Here is a 17,443-nt window from a genome sequence, read left to right on the forward strand (position 1 = left end):
ACAGTTCCTTAATCATGTCCTTCAGAATATTCTCTTCCACCTAAGAAATCAAAGGAGTAAACCCTAAACATCTTAATTGGGTAATTTGTGATGGTAACAGGTAGCTCAGATTTCTCATTTACCCTACTTCTGTTACTATGAGTGAGAAATACTACCATTAAAAACACATTCTCAATGGTATCACAAAAAAATCTAAATACAGCAGCAAAAACCACGGGTTTCTTCCCTTTAGCAGAACTGATAACTGGCTTGCATCTGGGCAAATAATATATTAAAAATAAGAGGCTCAGAAAGATATCTCATTTTTAATAATTTCAACATATTCAAGACTTGCAACACAATTAAATCTTCAATAAATGAAGGAAAACAAGAAGGATATTAATGATTATACAAACATACAAAAGTCCAATTTTGCATCCTTTTAATAAGATGATACACAGTATATCTGCTGATGTACTCCCTCCTCCAGAAGATGATTTATTCCACACGTTTCTACATTTACTTTATAGTCTAACAATATTATTCATCCTTTTCAGCTTTGAAAAGGCGGTATTTTTTAAAAGATAACTACTAGATGTACTGCACATTGAAAGTTGTGATCAGTCCAGATTTCTCTGAGGATTTTTGCAGTTCCTTCAGAAAACTAAAAAGCACACAGATTTACGAAAGCTAATGTTATGTGCCGGTTTTCACTTTGCATTGGAATAGCTGTAAGCTTATAAAACATAAATCTGCTCATACAGGTTTCCAAACTAGTAAACAACTGTCTTTTCTCCTGAATGTGGCATGATCTACAAAGTAATAAAAGGTAGAAAGGTGAGCGGTATCTCCCTACCATTCTCCAAATAAATACCAAACAGCTATTTTCATTGGCCATTTCTTGATGTAAACTTAAAAAAACTTTTGGTCATAGAGAAGAAATAAAAATTTATTTGCTTATTTTTGACATATTTACAAGTGTTCAAAGCTATCAAAAATGTAATGTAGGAAACTAAACTTATCAGGCACTGGAAAAAAATCAAAATCACAACAAGATATCCAACAAGAAAAATGGAGTGACAAATATTTGCAAGTGTCAAAAGGCAAAACTTTGAAATTCTTGTCCTTTGCCCTAATGTTCAATGATAGTTTTGTTTTAAAAATAGAGAGATTGATGCCCTTTCGATGAGTATTACAGCAGCTCCCAAATAAAACAAATGATAAAATAAAAATTCACTTAATTAACCAAGAGCCTTGAATTATTCACTGCCAAGTTTAAAACTTTCCCACCACTCCAAGCATTCTTTGAGAAAAACAACATTTTTTCCCTCTGACTTAATGATCATGGTTAACTTTTTAGGTGAGTATAATTCCCTATTTTTATATATCTTCCTGTAGGCCCCCGAATTAAATCAAAGGAATGAGGGACAAGCAATTGCACAGAACCATATGTAGCAATTCTGATATACATATGTGTGTGTGTGAGTGTGTGTGTGTGTGTATAGAACTCCTCTCTCCTAAAAGCCTGAGAGCAACTCATGCACCAAAGTCATCCTAAGACCCATGACTCCATGACCTTCACCAAATTCTGTGCCCCATTTTTTCCATTATGTTCTTTTTATGCCCTGTAATTTCATTTCTACAGTCCTAGTTTGGTCAATTATCACTTCACACAAAGACCACTTCATCAGAAATCTTATCTTTGGACATGCTTCTTTCATATAGCTGCCAGCTCAGCTCTGGGTTTAGCTGACTCCCCGCATCTGAGGATCATTGCTGCTACAGAATGATAGATATTTTAATTCACAGTGCTGTGAATTGGCTGCAACTGGGGAGCTAGAGTGGTCAGTAGCAATTCTGCACTTGACAATCTGAAAGTGTCACCCACCGAAATTTAGGTTTTGAAGCTTAATGGACAATGTGATTAGTATTAAAAGAAATGTCTCTTATGAGGTGATTAGGTCATAAAAGCTCCTTCTCCACTGAGATTAAGGCCCTTAGAAAAGAAGTTTCACCTGCATGCAGCCTTCTGGCCTTTTTACATTCACCATATGCTGAACACATCTTCCAAGTGTCCTATTTGTGCTGACCATGCTTCCCACAGGTGACTTCTACCAGCATCCATGAAACCATGATTTGAAGGCTGGACACTACTGATGGCCTCGCCAACCTCCTACATAGTAGTCTAGGACCGCCGCTCCTAAGCTTTTCTACCTCTGTTCTCTCTCTCTAACAGCTCCCACTTTACCCTAATATTCAATAGGTCCAATAGCTTAAATGTTCCTGTATCCTGGAAAATTATCTTTGAAACTTAATCACCAAGGCAACGATATTAAGAGATAAGACCTTGAGGAGGTGATTAAGTCATGGACAAAGGTCTCATAAGTTGGGTTATAAAACAGCTCCTTTCACCAGAGGATATAGCATTCCTCTGCTCCAGAAGATGCAATAACAAGGCACCTTCTTGGAAGTGTAGAGCAACCTCACCAGACAACTGAACCTGTTAGTGCCTTCACTCTGGATTTTCAAGTCTCTATAAATTCCTGTTCTTTATTTACCCAGTGTTAGGCATTTTGTTATACAACCCTAAAAGTTTCTCCAGATTAATCTAATATGCAGCCAAGACTGAGAACCACTACCCTAAATGCCTATAGCTCAGAGTTGTCACACGTTAGTGTGATCAAAATTTCCTGAGGGGTGGGAGGGGGCTTGTTAAAAGTACAGTTGACTGGGCTCTATACCCAGAATTTCTAGGGGCTAGGGTAGAGATTACAAGTTTGCACTTCTATTAAGCTCCTAGGTGATGCTCTCGCATCTGTCCAAGGACCCCACTTTGAGAAATCGTTATCTACAGTCATAATTAGTATAATTACACAATATAAATGGATGTACCAGATAACAGTAATTACATGTACAGAACTTAAAATCAGAACTGTTTCAGTGTTTCATTTTTTTCCGATTTTGTAATGTTTGTGTAGACTAGAATTTGAAAAATCCTAATCCAAAATCTGAAGTGTTTCAAAATCTAAATATTTTAGGGAAGTTCAATGTGTACAACTCACTTGGCAAAAGCAAATGTGCCATCGTCTTAAATCTCTTCCACATTTGTTTATAAGCCAATCACACAATGTCTTAAGAGATGATCTAGTCCAATTCTCTTTTTATAAACTGAAGCCGTGAGAGGCAAGTGATTTGCCCAGAGCATCAAATGATACTGGCAGAACTCCAACTAGGATTCAACTCCAACTAGGATTCAAAGGTCCCCCCTCTCTGCTCTGCTCAGTTCAATACTCTTTCTACCACATCCTCAATGCATCTCTAACAGCTTCTGCACTTAGAACATTCCTTCATTTTTAATACTCCCCATAGCACTTAGCAAACCCATCAAAGTAGCTTCCATGTTAAGAGTAAGAACTAAACAAACACCCTCTGATTTCATTGTAACCAGTATGCAGTCTCATATTTGTCAGAAGCTGGGTTTGCACTCCACGAACTGTTTCCTTACACTGTGGCAAATGGGCAGCTCTGCTCCAATTAGCTGTAGACTTGTGCGTTGCCATTATCTGCTGTAGGGATAATGATAAACATGAAGAAAACTTATGGGAGTTTTAAAAGTGGCAGGAATGATAACTAAGTTTGTATGTTGACACAATAAAACTTTCAAATGGTATGGCAGAAGACCTTTAGAAAGTAACAAAATATTGTTTTCTTCCTAACAAGCCATTAGAATGATAAAATTGTGAATGCTCAAAAATGATAAAAGTAGATTGCTAGGACAGTCCAAATACACTGGCTAGTTTATTTCATGCTGAGGTCCTCCTCACTTTATTAAGAGAAAATGCAAAATCAAAAAACCCTAGGGGTGAAGAGGAAAGGAGGGAAGGAAAGACTTAAGAGGAGCTCAAAATGGCAAAGAAAGAGACAGAGAGAGAGAAAAAGGGAGGGAGGGAGGGAGGGAGGGAAAGGAAGAATAGCAAATTGGCAAGAGGATGCTGTTACATACCTTTCCTGAAGGCCACTGCCTTTCCACTCCTTCCAAATACAGCCTATTCTCTATAAATATATGCAGATTCAACCAACTTTGAATAGAAAATGCACACAGATAAAATTATATCTGTACAGACTTTCCTTGTCACAATAGGAGCATGGTACCCCAGTTGATAAAAGATAAGGAAAGACCCAAGGCATTGCTCATAGTGACCATGCAATGACTGCTGTGCAACTAGGTACAGGGTTGGGCAGTCCCGAACAGCTCTTGTGGAATCTCATACTTTCCCTTTCAGACACTGATATGCCACATACTATGTTACTCAAAGAGAAGCATTTATCTTATTTTCCTCACCTGAAAAACAAATACTGTTACCTGCTAGATAATAAAAAGTACCTCATGGAAGTGGTACTGTGGTTCAAGTAGTAGAGTGCTCGCCTTAAGCTGAAGAGCTCAGGGACAGCGCCCAAGCCCAGAGTTCAAGCCACATAACCGACAAAGAAAGAAAGAAAGAAAGAAGAGAGAGAGAGAGAGAGAGAGAGAAAGAGCGCCTCATATGGTCTCTGCATTTTTGAGACCCAAATATATAATGTTTCTGGGCTGTTCTTATTTTTGTTTTGGTGAGATTCTTTAGGTATGCAAAATGCTCAGTTTCCATATGCCTCTTCAACACTCCTGTTATCAGCATGTTGTTTGATTGTAGAACACCTGCTACAATTAATGGGCAAATATATATTTTTATGAACTAAGTCTATAATTGTCATTAAGGTTCATTCTTTATGTTATGCATCTTAAATGTTTTGAAAAATCTTGAAAAGATTCATTAATATCTTTATAACACATTCTGAGAAATGATAGCATATCAAGACTATTTACTTCCTTGAACTTTGTCAAAGGAAGTTTCATATGAGTGCCATAATAGAAATCACCTATTGTCTTCAATGATTCATGGTTTCAAAGTCCATAGTAACATAGCCAATGAAATATATGCAACACAATTCCTGAAAACCAGTCTCTCAAAACTCTGTATGTTCAAATACTTGAAAGAAGTCTGAAAGTTTTACTGGATCACAAAATAAAAGAAAGTCAACCCTAAAAGTTGTTGTCTTTCATGTTGGAATTACTTGGATTTGCTACCTACTTAGACTGGAGATGTTCCTAAAAATTGCTTTCTCATGAGAAAGCAGAGCAGTTAAGAGAGAACTTGCATGAGGAGACAAGAAAGACACAGAAGAAAATCAAGGAAAGAAGATAGAGAAAGCATGCTGTTTATAGCCTAGAAGCAAGAGGCTATACCATATAATATAGATATGTAATAGCCTATACCATATAAGTTTGTGTAAGTACACTTCTGTATGATGGTGAAACTGCCTGACATGTTTCTCAAAAAATACATTTATCTTAGGTCAAGTACAGTGGCTTACCCCTGTAAATCCAGCCACACAGGTAGAAATCAGGAGGATCATGGTTTGAGACCAGCCCAGGCAAAAAAAGGAAGCAAGAAAACTACGTCAATCAACAGATGGATGTACTATTATCTGCCTGCCATTCTAACTATGTAGGAAAAGTGACTGGGAGAGTTGAAGTCCAGGGTAGTCTACGCAAAACACTCTATCCAAAAAATAACAAAAAAAGGCTGGTGGTGTGCCTCAACTGATAAAGTGCCTGTCTACCAAGTACAAGAACCTGAGTTCCAAACCCCAGTAGCAGGCTAGGCATTGGTGGTGGCTCAAGCCTATAGTCCTATCTACTAACGAGGTTGACATCTGAGGATCACTGTTCCAAGCCAGCTAAGGTAGAACAGTCCATGAATTAATCAGCTAAAAGCCAGAAGTAGCTCAAGTGACAAAGTACCAGCCTTAAACAAAAATGGCAAAGGAGAGAGAGTGCAAGGTCCTGAGTTCAAATCCAAAAAAGTAAGGGTAACATATTGAGACTCTTATTTCAAAAACTGAAATAGGGCTGGGAAGGTGGCTTAGTGGTAGAGCCTAGCATGCCTAGCATGCATGAAGCCCTGGGTTAGATTCTTCCATACCACATAAACAGAAAAAGCCAGAAGTGTGCTATGGCTCAAGTGGTAGAGTGCTAGCCTTGAGCAAAAGAAACTTGCCCAGGCCCTAAGTTAGAGCCCCAGGACTGGCAAAAATATGAAATAAAATTTACCAAAAAAAAGTAGTGCTGGTGGTTCACACCTATAATCCTTGCTACTCAGGAGACTAGGATCTGAGATCACTGTGCAAAGGCATCTTGAAAGTGTGGTTCAAGGTTGGAGAACACTAGCTGTAAATGAAAAAAGCCAAGTACTCCAGTTCTAGCACTAAAAATAAAAAGTACTGCAAAAAATAAAACAGATTTGTCTTCTATGAGATGACTGTATATATAAATGTAAAACCTTTGTTCACATCTTTTCATTTCTTTTACCTTACAAGTAAGTATGAAGCAAAATGTAAATTATTTTTTCCTATTCTTAAAGATATGAACATCTTTTTTTTTCATTGGTCGGGGGGCTTGAACTCTGGTCCTGGGCGCTGTCCCTCAGCTCTTCAGCTAAAGGTAAGAACTCTATCACTTGAGCCACAGCACCACTTCCAGTTTTCTGGTGGTTTATTTGGAGATAAGAATCTCACAGACTGGCTTTGAACCACAATCCTCAGATCTTAGCCTCCTGAGTAGCTAGGATTACAGGCGTGAGCCACAGGTGCCCGGCTGACATGACATCTTAATGGAACTTCTTGAGAAGAACATATACTGAAATTCCATTTATCAGAATTCTTTCTCTCGGGCTGGGAAGGTGGCTCAGTGGTAGAGCGCTTGCCTTGCATGCCTGAGGCCCTGGGTTCGATTCCTCAGCACCACATAAGCAAAAAGAAAAAAAAAGGCAGAAGTGGCGCTGTGGCTCAAGTGGTAGAGTGCTAGCCTTGAGCTGAAGAGCTGAGGGACAGCACCCAGGCCCAGAGTTCAGGCCCCACGACTGGATTAAAAAAACAAACAAAAAAACAGAATTCTTTCTCTCTTGCTTGTAATTTTCCTATGACCCAAGTATGTAAGTGAGACTAGTTGATAAGCAATTTACTTGCAGGCAATCAGAAGATTCTATAAAACTGACACTTAAAATTCCTCTGTAATATTACTGTTTGTTAAATGTAGAGAAGAAAACTGTTATCTTGGACATATATTTGGTCTTTGTATAGAGAAGGATCCACAATCTTTCAAAATTAGTTTGGAAAGTGGCTCTCCTACAAAAGCAGATCAGTGGATACCTGGGGACAGGAGAATCAGGAATAATGGACGAAAAAGGAAATGGACCCTGGACCTGGTGGTTCATGCCTATAATCCTAGTTCTAAAGACTAGGAAACTCTCATCTCCAATTAACCACCAGGAAACTGGAAGTAGAGCTATGGCTCCAAGAGGTAGAACACTAGCCTTAAGCAAAAAATCACTGAGGGACAGTGCCCTAGACCTGAGTTCAAGCCCCACAACCAACTCCCCACTCCCCAATAAAAGGAAATGGGGAAATTTATTAGGGTTAACAATATAGATAGATTAGGTAGGTAGATAGATTACATAGGCAGAGAGAGAGTCTTGACTCTGGCACTCGTTTCATGAACAATGCTCAATGAAGTAGAGATTTAAAAAGTAGCTCTAAACAAAGGCTGACTACTTATCTATACATTTGATTCAAACTTTGACTGCTACATATTAGCTTGGAAGCTTGGTTTCTTAGTGTGATTAGATGTGCTTACTCCACTGGAAAATTATTCTTAGTTCTTTCCTTTAAAAAGTAAAGAAGTCGGTCAAGGGTATGAAAACTTGCCTTGATCCTGGAACCTGGAGGTAGAGAATCTTTGCCAAGTTGCTTAAATTTAGGGACTCTTTAAGCTTTTAGGTGCTATATTCTTAAGTACTGAAGCACAAGGACATCCTAATTTTTTTCTATTATGAAAAGGTAAATTTAAGGCCTTGTGGATAGTTGCTTAGAAAAATCTTGTGATTAGCAACAAATCAAAGAAAGGTTGGACAAATGGGATTGCATGAAACTGCAGAGCTTTTGCATGGCAAAGGACATAGCTAGCAAGATCAACAGAAAGCCTACATATTGGGAGATCTTCACTAGCCATACAACAGACAAGGGTCTCATATCTAAAATATACTTAGAACTCAAAAAACAAAATTCCCCCCCCAAAACAAATCCTCAGAGAAACAACTGCCCAAATAAATAAGTTGGCTAAAGACTTAAAGAGAAACTTATCTGAAGAGGAAATAAGAATGGCCAATGCTCAACTTCTCTAGCCATAAAAGAAATGCAAATCAAAACAACATTGAGATACCACCTCATCCCAGTTAGAATGGTTATAATCAAGAACTCTAATAACAACAGATGCTGGAGGGGATGTGGACAGAAGGGAACCTTACTTCATTGTTGGTGGGAGTGTAAACTTGTACAACCACTTTGGAAAGCAGTATGGAGGTTTCTCAAAAGACTCCACATAGAGCTCCCCTATGACCCAGCAATCCCTCTTTTGTAAGCCCTTGGCAATGACTACCCATATCATTTTTTCTCAGACCTTTGGCATTTGCTGGGGCCCTGACCATAAAGAAAAAATAATTTTGTATTCACAGGTTTTCATGTATGCTGAGCCTGTGTCAACTCCACATATAATTTGCTTTAACCAATTCTGTCAGTGATATTTCTGTAGAGTTGACACCAACTCTTCTCACTTCACCCCCTACCCTAGAGATCAGCTTCTCTGTTTATCCAAAGGTGAAAAACAGACCTAGCAAGGGTTCTATGCAACACTGACAAATGGGAATAAGGGAAGATTACAGGACATATGAATGTACTGGAAGCCTGTGATTAAACTGGGAACCTGGGAAAAGTGGGCCTAGTGAGATGGGCTCTTTAAAAAAAAATCCTTGAAAGGGCTGGGAAGGTGGCTCAGTGGTAGAGCGCTTGCCTTGCATGCCCAAGGCCCTGGGTTCGATTCCTCAGCACCACATAAGCAAAAAGAAAAAAGCCGGAAGTGGCGCTGTGGCTCAAGTGGTAGAGCGCTAGCCTTGAGCTGAAGAGATGAGGGACAGGGCCCAGGCCCAGAGTTCAGGCCCCATGACCGGAACCAAAAAAAAAAAAAAAAGACTTAAAGTCCTCTTTCAATTGTTATACATATAAACATACTAGGTGTGCCATGAGACTTGACCCATAGGCCAGGGGAATTATACTGAGGGATAGATACAAACAAGAGGCTCCTTGTCACTAATGCTCAATTTCAGTAAAAAATGAAAAACTTCTATATGGCATACAAGTAGTTTTTGATCATCTTCTGAAATTAAGAAATATTTGAACTTTTCTTATTCTTTACTATCATTGATATATTTCTATCATAAAAGTTTGTTCTTTTGAGGGCTAGGCCACCAAAAAGTTCTTGACATTGAAGAATGTCTAATTAGGAAATACAAGCTTACCTGTATATGAAGAAGACCTAAATATTCAAAATGGGAAAAATTCAAATTGGAACTATGATATTAATACATTCTGTTATCTTGAATCAAGAGCTTGACAATACTGAGCCTCAGTTTCCTCATCTGTAAAATGAAGGAAAGGATGAAATACTGACAACTCATTTTAGTAGTAAAATTGTATTAATCCAGTTGGAGAAAACCTGCAGGCACCATTGTTAAGTTTCTTTAGCAGGCTTACTGGGAGTCCATAGAATGAATAGTTCTTTAACTCCCTGGCAGTTTTCTCATTTCACTCACATGTTATGATCATGACTTTATCTAGAGATGCAGCAATTCAAAAAATCTTAGGTTTTTTTTTAACTGAAATTGACTTAAGCCACCGTTAAAAATTATTGCATTTTCAGAAGACATATAATATTCTGTCACTAATGTCTGGGCAGTGAATCATGCCTGTTTTTTACTTCATTGTGACTTTTCTGTAACTTCTGCATTTCTCTACAATGAAAAGGCACTACTTTCACCAGTAAAAATTAAGATTTTTCCAAAGGAAAAAAAAGGATGTAAGTCAGTAGAACACTTGCCTAGTATACATGAGGACCTGACTCCTATCCCTTGCAACCCCCAAAATAAAATCATTGGAATATCAGGGGAATAAAACCAGGCAGTATAACCATGAATGCCTGAACACAGTGGGTGATTAGCTAAGTAGTTGATTGCTGTAGTCAGAATCAGGACATTATTATTATACTCAGAATCTATGGCTCACAATCCTATGTGGAAATCAAAACATGCATCTTATCTAAATAACAGTTCTTTTTCCCAGCATTCTGGCCCTTGAGAATCATGGTTAAAATTCCTTTCCAATTTAAAGTAAATGAAATGAAACACAAGGTCCTTTTTCTGCCTACACATACAAAAAAATAAACACACTTCCCAGACAAAATGATTGTTATTGGTCTGTTTCTCTCCTCTTTCTATGCTCTGAAACAAAACACATCAAAAGTTAAAATAAATATTTAGCTGTCACAATAAAACACCCTCATATGGTAAACACAAGTATGAATTTGATGACTGTTTATTATAAAAAGAACTCCCACAGCAAGCTGATGTTTAAATTGTATAAAAAAAGAGGACAAAAGTAAATGTTGTTCATTACTGACTTCTACAAGAATCTTAAGAAAAGTAGGTGAGCTGCAGAAAGGATATCAACACAGGTAATGTCCAGGTTCATGGTTATCAAAGCACTCCCTGAAAAATTCGGATAAGCACGGCATTTTGCATAGATTTCTAGAACATATTCTCTGTTGAATTCCAGTCTAATTAGGTAAGAAACACACAGAAATTCACCTCCTTATTCTCAACCAGAACACAACAAAATCCATTGTGAACACATATTACTTCTGAAATGACCAACTGCTCTCTTCTCTCCACCAGGCTCCTCTACTTACCATCAACAGTTAGAACAAGACACAAGGACGTTGGCTTAGTCCAATTCAAATCTTAAAACTGTAACTTACAAATTGTCTAGTCCCTCACTCTCATCTGAAAAAATGTACATCCTAACCTTTCTGTATCATTGTCGTGAGAATCAAATCAGGTAACAGAGATAAATTCAACTAGCATCCTTCTTGAAACTAGAGTAGATGATCATTTTGTGTGGGTGTTCCTTTATCTCCCTAGTTCTTACCACTCGCTCAAAGTATGATCAATTTTAAATATTCATGGTTTTAATTACTCACAAGCAAACTCAATGATATATGACATGTAGTAATTTTCCTTTTATTAAGCAAGTTTTGAATGGTGTGTGCCACAAGGAAGACAGTATGAAGCTGTGCTCAAAACATAAACTTTGGAGGAATAAGATCTTAATTTTTATTTCTTCTTCCAGTTTTACCTCCCTGAGCCTGGTTTCCTCAGTTATAAAATAAACAATATATAATGTATGCAAGTGCCAGGCACAGAATGATATAAATGGTAGCTGTTATTACTGACATTATTCAGGTTGGTTTGCAGGAAATAGCCGTTTTAAGACTAACTAAGGGCTGGGAAGGTGGCTCAGTGTGTAGTTTGCTTGCCTTGAATGCATGAGGCCCTGGGTTCGATTCCTTAGTACCATATAAGCAAAAAAAGCCAGAAGTGGTGCACTGTGGCTCAAGTGGTAGAGCACTAGCCTTGAGCTGAAGAGCTGAGGAACAGTGCCAAGACCCAGAGTTCAGGCCCCACGACCGACAACAACAACAAAAAAAGACTAACCAAATGAGCTCAGCAAACTACTCAGACACATGAGCACACTGTTATTCTCTATTGGCCTAAAGTTGTATTTTGTAGTGAAAATTAAGTCAAGGTCAGAAACCACATTACTGAAACTTTAGGCTACCTACAACATTCTAGGCTGTACATTCTAGACTAAGCAGCACCCCTTACCTCTACCTCCTAGATGCCAGTCAACACATTTAGCAAAAATGTCTGTTGGACACTGTCCAATGACCCCTGTGTGACAAACTCTCGATGGTCTAGCACAGTTCATAAACAGGTGGACTCTCCAAGATCTCAGGAAGTAGTCCTGCAGAAAAATCAAAGGCTTAATCAAACTACTTTTCAATGCTATTTTAATACTCATTTGGGCTTCCTCATCCATAATTGTCTATAATTCAAAGCTGATCACAGAAAAATAATTGGGGGGGACAGTTTGCCATTAGAGTATATTTAAATCATCACATAACTTATAAACCATATTACAATTGTTTTTCAGAACCTATTGGGAGTTGGAACCAATTGTGGTTTTCCCTCCAGATAATCAAGTCCACCACAGATCAAGTCTCCACAGATGATCAAGTCCCTTACATAAAATGGCATATTATTTGCATATAGTCCACATACATATTCCTGTATCTTTAAATCATCTCTAAATTATTTTGTTTTGTTTTGTTTTTTGTCGGTGGTGGGGCCTGAACTCTGGGCCTGGGCGCTGTCTCTCAGCTCTTCAGCTCAAGGCTAGCGCTCTACCACTTGAGCCACAGCGCCACTTCTCTAAATTATTTATGATATTCAATACAGTATAAATGCTATGTGAATACTTTTTATGGTATATTGTGGAAGGAATAATGACAAGAAAAAGTCTTTAGCCAGTTGCTAGCGGCTCACATCTATAATTCTAGCTAACTTGAGAGGCTGAGAGCAGAAAGCTCACAGTTTGAGACCAGTACAGGCAGAAAAGTTTGTGACACTCTATCTCAAAAGTTAACTAGCCACCAGGCACTGATGGCTCACACCTGTAACCCAGCTATTCAGGAGGCTGAGATCTACGGATCACCGTTCCAACCCAGGCTGCACAGAAAAGTCCCCATGAGACTCTTACCTTCAATTAACTACTCAAAAACCAGAAGTGGAAGTGTGGCTCAAAGTGGTAGATTGCTAGCCTTGATCAAAAAGAGCCCAGGAACAGTGCCCAAACCTGGGCACTGTCAAGCCCCAAAAATTAAGCAAAAAAATGTTTACTAGCAAAAATCATTCTTGGAGGCATGGCTCAAGTGGTAGAACCTGCCTAGTAAAGCAAGGCCCAGAATTCAGACTTCACTATCACCAAGAAAGAAGTCTGTAAATATTTAATAGAATTGTAATTTTCTTTTGTTGGTTGTGGGGCTTGAACTCATGGCCTAGGTGCTGTCCCTCAGCTCTTCAGCTCAAGGCAAGTGCTTTACCACTTGAGCCACAGTTAATTGGAAATAAGAGTCAAATGGATTTTCCTGCCTGGATCGGATTTGAACCGCAATCCTTGGATCTCAGCCTCCTTAGTAGCTAGGATTATAGGCGTGAGCCAACAGCACCCAGGTAAGATGTATTTCTTTTAATACTTTCAAACCTTAGTTGATTAAATCTGAGGAAACAGTCAACTGTATCATCACCACCATCCCCCAAAAAAGTGTATCTGAATTGGGAAGGTGAGAAAAAAATGTATGAAATGACTCACTCTTGGCATAGCAGAAGCATGTTTAATATCTATAACATTTAATATGATAGTGTCCATAAAAGACTACAGATATCTCTTGATTATTGACAACAGATTTCCTGTCTATTTTTCTTTCAACAACCAGATCCAGAAGGCAGGAGCCATTTTTTATCTACTCCCAGTCCCTAGTGTAAGAGCGTCCAACATAGGAGGTAACTCAGTAATTATCTGTTTAATAAACAAATGGCCATATATTGTATTTAAGTATTCTGCTGACAAAAACATAGGAGAACCTTTCTTTGCTCTTGTCCAAGGAGAACTCAAAGAAAAGGTCTTTTAAAACAATTACAATGACATCATTCACTCCAAATGCAAATAACTTGTTAATTTAACAATAACAAAAAACTATAGGTAACTTGTGGGGGGGGGGTGTAGGGGAAGGAAGGGATAATGAGAGAAAAACAAAGGAAGGGGCAACAATGCTCGACAAGAAATGGACTCATTACCTTACTCATGTAACTGTAACCCCTCTGTACAGCATCTTTACAATAAAAAAAACTATAGGCAAAAGTTGAGGAAAGCAGCCAAATAGATACGGCCTTAAATTTTAAACAAGCAGGAACATTTGTTCAACTCCCACAAGGTTATAAAAGCCAATATTGTTGGCACAAAGTGGGGGAGAGGGAAGGGTGTGGGCAAGAAGGGAACCAGGAGGTAGAGTAGTTGAAAACAGGGATCAGTCTTAGGGGATTAGCTGCCATTCCTTCCACAAACCATTTTGTAAGATAACCAGACTTTAGAAAGTGAATGTTTCTCACTTACAAATCATTTTTCAAGGCTGGGAAGGTGGCTCAGTGGTAGAGCGCTTGCCTTGCATGCCTGAGGCCCTGGGTTCGATTCCTCACCACCACATAAACAAAAAGAAAAAAGCTGGAAGTGGCGCTGTGGCTCAAGTGGTAGAGTGCTACCCTTGAGCTGAAGAGCTGAGGGACAGCGCCCAGGCCCAGAGTTCAAGCCCCATGACCGGACCCAAAAAAAAAAAATCAAATCACTTCAGATGGATATTGGCAAAAATCTCTTAATCATATTTTTATTAATTTCTAAAATTTCTTCACCCTTTCCTTCCCATCCCACAAAAGGAACAGGTTCTTGAAAAGCCAGGTTTTTTTTTTTTAAATCCATTAAGTCCTCTGTCCAAAGAGGGACTTAAAATCCAGTCTACCAACCTGCTGCTCCTTGTAAAAGATTTTATCTTTTTTTTTTTTTCCCAGAGCTCAGGACTGAACTTGGGGCCTTGCAATTGCCAGGCAAGTGCTCTTCCACTGAGCTAAATCCCCAATCCCAGATTTTATCATTTTAATCATTCTCTTCCTTGGAGGGAAAAAGGAGGTTTAGATTATATCATAAAACTAATGTGTTTTTTTCTGATTGGGGCATGGGCACACAATAGACATAATATACATGTTAGTAATAGTACACACAATAAATAAATGCATTTCATCCATCTTAGAACCCCAAACTATTTTCAGTTTAACATTTTCGGTAAACAATGTCATTATGTTTTCAAGTGATCTATTAACTTAATATAAATTAGCTCCAATGCATACCCTGTAATTATTCAAGAGGTATTAAACTAATTTAATTCTTATAATATTGCTTTTTAGGTTTCACTCAAAAATCTAGACTTGGTTGGAAAAAAAAAGAAAGCCAGTCTTCTCAAGAAATTAAATATGGAAATGGTAGCTTAGCATTTCTAAAACCATATATGGTTACAGGATCTATATGGTAGTCTTAGACTACTTATTGTGAGGTGGTTGGCACAAATCATGGCCTATTTGACCAACTTCCTGTTGCATTAATATTATATTTGCCCTTAAAATGTTAAATAAGCATTCTTAAAGACTGAAGGTAAAGCCTAGATTGGAACCTTATGTAACCAAAATGGAAAAGCATTATAGGCCGCACCACATGAAAGACTGGTGCTATTTTCATATGTATTTTTCTAAAGCAAATATGAGCCTGATTTTCCCAAAGGAAAGCTACCATCCCAGAATTCCTTCCTTTTTCTGTGTAAGGAATGGGCGGGGGGCTGTTCTTTCTAATGACCTGGGGTGAGAAAAACTTTAGAAAATTCTGAGGGATTCATAATTTAAACACATGCCATTCTACAAACATTCACATTCCCAGGGAACATACATTTGCATTAAAATTATCTTAAGATAATGAAAAAACGAAGATTCTTGGTAACATGCTTGCCACACAGTTGATAACTCAAGAGAAGTACAAGCTAATTACAAAATGATGACTCCAATTAGGAGAACAAATCTATTCTACATTCAAACCAAAGAGGCTCAGATAGTCTCAATGGAATAATTTAAATTAACAGTACAGGGGATTTCCAGCAAAGACATACATTTATCGTACTATTTCTTCTTTTCTGAAAGGCACAAAAAAAAAAAAAACGCTACTACCATGTGTCCTTTGCATTTCAGGAAATTCTACAAGCCGAAGCAGGAAGCTTCTGTTAATGTATCTAGTTTTCTCCGGTTCCAAAGGTGTGTCCCTAGTACAGGGTTTTTATTGGAAGGGGCAAACCTGAGAAACTTGCAAGATTGGAAAATCATGTAACTTTGGACACGAACCACATAGTGTGTCTCTCTCAGCCTTGCTGATTTTTCAAAGCTCTACCTAGATCTGGAAGAGTAAGAGGCTGAGAGAAATGGAAAAGAGAAACTTCGAAAGCAGAAATCGTTTCTCCAGCGCCTAGAACAGAAGACACCTTGTGTGGATTTCAAGCTTTTTGAGATGGAAAGGTCACACCTCGCAATTCTGAAAATGCACCTTGTAAGGCACAATCGTAAGGGCAGAACCTTCTTCTGGCTTCTTTAGGTTCCACTGTGGAGGTGAAAGTCGCCACTTTCCCCACCCCCATTGCCCAAACCCCTGCCACAGGCTCGGAGAGTAGAACCCGCAGGCCCTCCCATCCCTTATTCTTTGCACTGTCCCTGCGTCCCTCTCCCTCTTTTCCCTCTCTTTCTATCCCCAACCAGCATTGCAGACCCCCCCAAACCGCTTGGACCCTTCCTCCTCTACTCCTCCCTGCCTACCATCCCTGGGAAACCAACCAAGGCAGGTCCCCCACATTCTCCCTCTCCAAGGGCCGCCATCCTTGATGGGAAAAATCAAGGGAGCCCTTGAATTCATCTTCATCCGCTTTCCACACGCCGCCCCCCCCCCGCCTCCGTCCACATACACACGCTATCCTTGGGTTAAATTTTAAAAAAAAAATAAATAAAAACCCAAAGGTGCTCACGCCCCGCCTCACCCCCAACTGCCCACCATCCTTGGTGGGAAAACCAATCCAATGACCCCTCCTCCTCCCCACCCAATCCCTACCATCCCCGAAGAGGAAAACATGGAGAGCCTTCATTTCAGAGCCCCTCTCCCTCTCCCTCTCCCTCTCTCCCTCTCTCCCTCCCCCCCTCTCTTACTCACACACACACACACACACACACACACACACGCACGCACGCACACCACTTACACACACCTCTGCCTCATCCTGTTCACTCCCATACGGCGGTAAAAGCCCCCAAGGAGGCCCAAGTACACAACCCAGGGGACCTCCGTAACCCGGTTCCCGCATCTAGCAGCCCAAGTAGGGGCGCCACCCCCCACCCCCACCCCCGCTCCACCGCAGGTACCCAGCCCTGGAAATGCGGGCAGACCCGGGCCTTCGCATGCTGGGGGGTGAGGGAGTTAGCCGCTGAGTTGAAACCAAAGGGTAGCTGCTCTGTCGGGAGACGGGACTTGGGGAAGCGGGCCAGCAGGGCGCCACACACGCACTCACACACACGCACTCTTACACGCAGATACGCGGGAGAAAAAGCAGGCTTACAGCTTGGGGATGCTTGCCCTCGCAGCTGTCTTAGCGGCGGCGGTGGCCGCTGCCTCCCCGGCGGCCGGAGCGCGGCGGCAGTGGCTGCGGTGGCTGCGGCGACGGTGACCGACTGAGCCCCTCCACGGGGTGGTGGATATGGAGCGCGCGAGGGGCGTGAGGGGAGGGGCG

At 39.9% G+C, this 17,443-nt stretch overlaps 1 protein-coding gene across 3 annotated transcripts in view; it reads right to left on the minus strand.

Annotated features, from left to right (window-relative positions):
* Fhl1 (four and a half LIM domains 1) overlaps positions 1 to 17,443 on the minus strand; it is a 58,924-nt gene that overhangs the window by 41,225 nt on the left and 256 nt on the right. For 2 of the 3 annotated variants that reach the window (XM_013018181.1, XM_013018179.1), the window contains exon 1: positions 17,273 to 17,369. The exons of the other annotated variant lie outside the window; for it this stretch is intronic. The gene's annotated coding sequence lies outside the window, so the exon portion shown is untranslated. Of the gene's footprint in view, positions 1 to 17,272; positions 17,370 to 17,443 lie in introns of those variants that run through there. 3 annotated transcript variants of the gene reach the window in all.

Source organism: Dipodomys ordii, unplaced genomic scaffold (genome assembly GCF_000151885.1).
Source record: "Dipodomys ordii isolate 6190 unplaced genomic scaffold, Dord_2.0 Scaffold38, whole genome shotgun sequence".
Taxonomy (NCBI): Eukaryota; Metazoa; Chordata; class Mammalia; order Rodentia; family Heteromyidae; genus Dipodomys; species Dipodomys ordii.